Below are 6,998 nucleotides of genomic sequence, written 5' to 3' on the forward strand. Positions count from 1 at the left end.
AGTCGCAACAATTTATGAAAAAAATCGCAAAATACCGATCATTATGAAAAAAACACATTCGGACGTTTTTCGGACGTTCATGGATTAGTAAATGTTCCCCTTATTGTCTAGGCCTTTGTACTTTGTGCTGTTTGTTTAAAAATAAACTGATGCCAGTACTGGACCTAAGCTTCAGAACGTCCAACGCAAAAACCCACCCCAACTCTGCCCTCGCACCATGACCCGCAGCTTTAGACAGCCCACAGGGTAAGGCAGGCAGAAGTGGTACGTACCTGGTGCACCCCTCATCATTCCCCTCAGGCATATTCCTTATCTACCTTCTCCTAGTTCTGACTGATGCCCTTAATTCCTGATACTAATGGTCTTTGTATAAATGCTAATTTATGGTGATTACAGTAACAGCAGCAGTGAGAGACATTCATCTTATTACATAGCAACATATTTTGTTTTTCAAAAAAGACACCCACTTTGTGTTCTGCCCTCCACTCACATATTGCTGACCCTGAATGTACATTAAAACATTTAGCAGGAGGCATTCTTTCTTCTGATTGCAATGGATACCTTATTGTCCTTAACAAAGTACAGGGTCAGGTTAAGATGATGAAATATTAAAAGGGAAACTACATTTTCTGAATTTAATTCTAATTGTTCAGCCACGATCTCTTCATTCTAATATGATTCAAAGGGAAGCACTCACCCAATTCATTCCTTTTGTTACTATTATTAAGTATTTATAATTAAACAATATATTCCACAGCACTGTACAATAGAAAAGTGTACCCATCCATGCAACCATACAGATTACATACCAATAATGACTGATACAAGAGATAAAGAAACTCCTGCTCATGCTAACTGATCCTGAGGAAAACTGAAATCCCCATGTGAAGCCATATCAATTGTGCCTCTATTGGGGAAAAAAGCATTCTGGACCTACAGGAGTGCTGTTTTAGGCATGTTTCTAATCTTATTTATGTAGATTATGCTTCAACCTGCAATCACTTTTGTGGACTGTAAAATGGCAACTGGGCCAGTCTCTGGATCAACTTTGCTAATTAACCTTCCATTTGTTCACTGGAGAGGCATTTACCTTTTTGTTTTAAATCATCTAATACAGTGCTGTCCACCTGGCGGCCCACGACCCCCCCTCTGTGTGGCCCCCCCACCTGTCTGACTGCTTTGATGGCTTTAAATGGTATCTGTACTGAGATTACCTGGCCCCCTGCATGGTTCACACCTCAGACTCGGGCTGTAATCACCCACATTGTTTACCTCTTCACACCTCAGGCAGACTGTAGGAACAGTGCCAGCATTGTGTCACTGTATGTACTGCCTGTGTGTATGGCACACACACAGGCAGCTAAGGGCAGGCAGAGTATCGCACACACAGGAGGGGTAGGGCAGGCAGAATATGGCACACACAGGCAGCATAGGGCAGGCAGAGTATGGCACACACAGGTGGGGTAGGGCAGGCAGAGTATGGCACACACAGGTGGGGTAGGGCAGACAGAGTATGGCACACACAGGTGGGGTAGGGCAGGCAGAGTATGGCACACACAGGAGGGGTAGGGCAGGCAGAGTATGGCACACACAGGCAGCTAAGGGCAGGCAGAGTATGGCAGACACAGGCAGCTAAGGGCAGGCAGAGTATGGCACACACAGGAAGGGTTGGGCAGGCAGAGTATGGCACACACAGGTAGAATAAGGCAGGCAGAGTATGGCACACACAGGTGGGGTAGGGCAGGCAGAGTATGGCACATACAGGCAGGGTAGGGCAGGTAGATTATGGCACACAGGGGCAGCATAGGGCAGGCTGAGTACTTACTGTGTGTGTCATACTTTTCATGCCCTATGCTGCCTGTGTGTGCCATACTCTGCCTGGCAGGGGTTTGTTCTGGGAGTTTGTTAGCAGTTGGAAATAGCCATTAAATGATCCATAAGGGGTGTAATTCTGTGCTAGAAGTTGCTGTGCTATCCATTTGAGAGGATGAGCCATATGGATTTAAGGGTATGTCTTAATATGATATAATATAATTCTTTCACATATGAATGAAGGTTGACATCCCTACAGTGAGCACTAAGCATTTGGGTTTTTGCTGAGCTACCGCCATTAATGTGGGCATGGTCTTAAAAGCTCTTGTGATAGCATGGGTGTGGTTTGAAGTAGGTGCGGTTTAAAAAAGGGGAGTGGTCAAAAATGGCTTCCATGTACGTATGGTAGAGAAATTCCAGCCCTCAGCACCACAGAAGTTGGACAGCACTGATCTGATATATGTGCCAGTACAAATGATTCAGGGAGAGAATTCAACAACTTCACAGCTCACGGTGTCAGAGCCCTTTTCGCATCTTAAGGTGGAACCACCATTTTTCTAATCTGTTCGGATACCCTTGGATGACTCTGTTGGGGAATAAAGCACCTTTGTGGTACCCTTTGCACAACACCTTCCTGTTTTTATATTGGATTTCATTTTTTTTTCATAAAAAAGAAATAGACTCCTGTAGAACAAGCATTCCAGAATGCATTATAGCCTGCACCTCCTCCCCTTACCTCTGTTGAGATAATGGTCCTTCCTGGGGCTTGGGGAAAGACTTCTCTCATACTCAGGGCCCGGCCCATATGGCAATCTGTTGGTTCTGGCAAATGCCACAGGGGCTGCTGTAAGATGCCATAGACAGTGGTCTGATGGGGAGCTGTGTGGGCCTCAGTGTACTTACAATACCAAGGCCTATTCTGAAATTCCAGTCCAGGCCTACTTAGGGCCTAGGCCGTTTGCACCCCACTTGAATACTTGGCCAGCAACAGTGCACACCCCACCTGCTCATATTTGTTTGCTGTTTCTTACTGACACTCCTCTGCCCAGTAGGACTGGGTGGGCAGGAGATTTTTCAACCAGTTGAATCTCCCTCACTCCTATCCCTCACATATGCTTCCTAACAGTGCAATTAATATCTTCTGTGGGTTGTTCTTTGTGGCAACCTGCAGGAGTGCTGTTTTAGGCACGTTTCTGATCTTATTTATGTAGATTATGCTTCAACCTACAATCACTATTGTACTATGTACCTGATACAGGTATGGGACCCTTTATCCAGAATGCTTGGGACCTGGGGTTTTCCGGATAAGTGGTCTTTCTGTAATTTGGATCTCCTACATTAATTCTGCTAATAAAATTATTTAAACAGTAATTAAACCCAACAGTATTGTTTAGGCTCCAGTAAGGATAAATTATATCTTAGTTGGGATCAAGTACAAGGTACTGTTTTATTATTATAGAGAAAAATTAAATCATTTTAAAACATGTAAATTATTTGATTACAGTGGAGTCAATGGGAGATGGCCTTTCTGTAATTTGGAACTTTCTGGATAATGGGTTTCTGAATAAGGGGTCCGTTACCTGTACTTCTGTACTTTACTGTTAATGTAAAATAAAAAATCTATGTGGCTTTAAAGCTGTGTTGGAAAGCAGACTGCTGGAGTGTTAGCGTTAGGGCTAGCCTAGGTTGGTACCATTCTAACAAAAACAGTATGGTTCATTAATATGTGTGTATAATTGGGATGTGATGATCACAGTAAGCAATTTTGAATTTATTACATAACACTGACCAATTGAAAGCATGATAGTGTATTTTTGTACAGGTATAGAACCCATTATCTAAAATGCTCGGGACCTGGGGTTTTCCGTAAATTGGATCTCCATACTTTGTCTACTGAAATATCATTTAAACATGAAACCCAATAGGATTGTTTTGCCTCCAAAATGGATTAATTATATCTTAGTTGGGATCAAGTACAGGTACTGTTTATTATTACAGAGAAAAAGGGAATCATTTAACCAATAAATAAACCCAATAGGGCTGTTCTGCCCCCAATAAGGGGTAATTATATCTTAGTTGGGATCAAGTACAGGTACTGTTTTATTATTACAGAGAAAAGGGAATCATTTAACCATGAAATAAACCCAATAGGGCTGTTCTGCCCCCAATAAGGGGTAATTATATCTTAGTTGGGATCAAGTACAGGTACTGTTTTATTATTATAGAGAAAAGGGAATCATTTAACCATTAAATAAACCCAATAGGGCTGTTCTGCCCCCAATAAGGGGTAATTATATCTTAGTTGGGATCAAGTACAGGTACTGTTTATTATTACAGAGAAAAAAATCAGTTTTAAAAATATAAATTATTTGATTAAAATGGATTCTATGGAAGACAGCCTTCCTGTAATTCCTTCTTGTAATTGGATTCCCAATAACGGATCCCATACCTGTAGTAAGTACATTGTCAGAAAAACACACATACAGTATTGTGTTTGTAAAATGAGATGATGCTCTCGATATTGGAGCTGTGACATCACGATTCTGTGATGATACAAACGTGATGTCAAAGGCAAAGCACATAACCGATGCTTGCAACACAGGTTAGTTTCATCAGAACAGAATGAGCTGTGGTTTCCTTTTATGAAAAGACCTTTGTTCTTCATGATTCAAAGGGAGGTTTTCGCCTTCTCTCTGATTTCTGTGATCAAAAGGGTGTCATCAAAGCTAAGCAGCATTTATACCTCCTGTCAGACATCGACTCTCTATCTATTCGCTCTCTGCGGGCGGGGATGGTGACATTTAGCTCTGTTCATCTTCTGTTCTTGTATGGGGTTATGCTAATATGCAGGAAATAGTCTGACAAGCCCCACGGCCCGTGATATATAGGCACAATGGTGATTGCAGCCCAGGCTGTTTGTACAAGGTGTTTCCTTTACAGTTTGTCCTACCGTACTTTATCTCTCCACTCTGTGCCCATATCTGATTTACATGGAATTTGGTTCCTGGCAGAATGAAGAATCATTTTAAAAGTACAGTTTCTGTTTTTTTTCAATATTTTGAGAATGAAGAAGGTAGAAGGATTCAGTGGCACATGTAGCATAAAGAAGAGCCCCAGAGCAATGCTATAGGAAATGTATAAAAAATATATTAATCATCTATTTCCATCCCCATTATTGAATTACAACTCCAAACAGCGAATTTGACAGTTGAGGGACCACAGCATTTACATCTCTGCCATGTTCACTAATTGGGTCTATAATGCATAATGTAAACTAAGGGGGAGCCCCTGTTGCAGGCATCATCATTCCCAGAAACGGCCCAAGCCCTTTTCCTTCATTAAGCACATTTAATGCCAGAGAGAATGCACAGGGCTTCCTAAGGACAACCTCTCTGTGCCCCAGATGTCAAACTAATGACAGCTCACTTATAAATATGATATGCTACTGTGCTGCTCTCGGATCCTCCCCCTGTGCATTGCAATGGCAAATGGTTATAACTATTAAACATTTATTTATTCTTTATTTGGATTTAGTTCAGCTAGATTCCTATATGCACACACAATACTTCAGCCTGCTTCAGTATTGGTTAGACCGCTATATACAATCAGGATGGTTCAGTATTAGCTGGGCTCCTTTATGCCCATAGGATGCTTCAGTTTCTCTTATACTCCTTTTTTAAATAGAATTCTTCAGTTTCTATAATGTTCACAGTATATGTCCCCCAAGATTTGAGAAAACCTGGGTCCCAGGATGAATAATCAATATTAATCACATATACCTAAATTGCTTTTATACAAAGTGGCTGATGGTCTTGCCATATTTTCCATCATTAACCACAGATTAATGTAGTTTTTATTGCTGACTAAATTACCCTGTTCCCAATTATGACTAATTGATAACTAACTCACTCTTTTAATTTGATCACCTCTCCCCTAAAGCAGGTTGGGAACTACAGAGCTAACTGATACAGGGTATATTTTTTAAAGAAAACCCTATTAGTCTTGGGACTAGAAGCAATGCCCTCTGCACCCAGCCCTGAAGGCAATAATAAGCAAAGGGTGAGATTTGCAGAAGACTAGAGTTTTTGGGGTTCTCTTAAAGGGATGTTTTCAAGCAAAGCTGTATGCAACCCTCAGTGCCTTCTTTAAGCATTTGCAGAAAGGATACAGGAGGTGTAAACTTTTTAGGGGAGTTCTGACATTTTTGTAATGCTCATGACATCAAGAACTGGCCTGTGCTTTTCATGGAGGTTTTCATAGGCTCAATGGTAGCTGCTTGAAATAAGGAAGCGAGGTGCCGAGGTATGGTCCAAGGTCTTCACATCTGAACATTAAATATTTTTTGTTTTATTTATGCAATTTCAATAATCTAGGTAGGTATAGATCCTCTGCATAATAAGCAGCTGGAAGTTAGAGCTATACGAATCACTGTGTGCTTTTGGGATTGTACATTTGAAGTCACATGTCAGTCTGCTTGCCAGCGGCTGGTATTACTGAATGCACTTGCCGCAAACTGCTCTACATATTTGTAAAGGATAATCAGATTATGAATGTACAAGTCACATGTACCTTTAACGGTGTTGTAAAAAGTATGCACAATGTCATTGGCATTGATAGCGAATTTACATTAAAGTATAGAAAGGCTGGTATTTTATTCTGAAAAGATGGCTTTTTAAAGTCTTTTAAGAAAACTACTATTACAGTTTGCATTGTTCCATCAATATTATCAGAGAGGCAGACACACATCATTATTGATGTGGAGCTCAGAAGCATTTCAGTGTTCCCAGAAGGATTCCTGATGAAGTCAAGTACCTAAAGAATTTGTGCATACATGAATACCTTGCATCTTCCTAAATGCTAAGGAGTAATAAACTGCATTAGTTTGGGAATGATATTATAATGAAGGTGCCTGGTGTATTCAGCCTACTTTACTAACCCAACAGTAGAGTATATCATAGCAGTGAAGATCCAGAGATCACAGTAATATGAACTGACCGGAGGCACACCCTGTCACAGTTATCTGGTGCCGTAGTGCTGGGAGAAAACAGCACTCTTCATAATGTCCATGCACAAACAGCACAAGGATGCTAATCTTCCCAAAATACCTTCCCACCAGCCAATAATGTGGATTGCCGGTGGGAAGGCATACACTGTTGCTTTGTTTTTCAAAGTTGCCCAAGTTTTCT

This window comes from Xenopus tropicalis, chromosome 4 (assembly GCF_000004195.4).
Source record: "Xenopus tropicalis strain Nigerian chromosome 4, UCB_Xtro_10.0, whole genome shotgun sequence".
In the NCBI taxonomy this organism is placed as follows: domain Eukaryota; kingdom Metazoa; phylum Chordata; class Amphibia; order Anura; family Pipidae; genus Xenopus; species Xenopus tropicalis.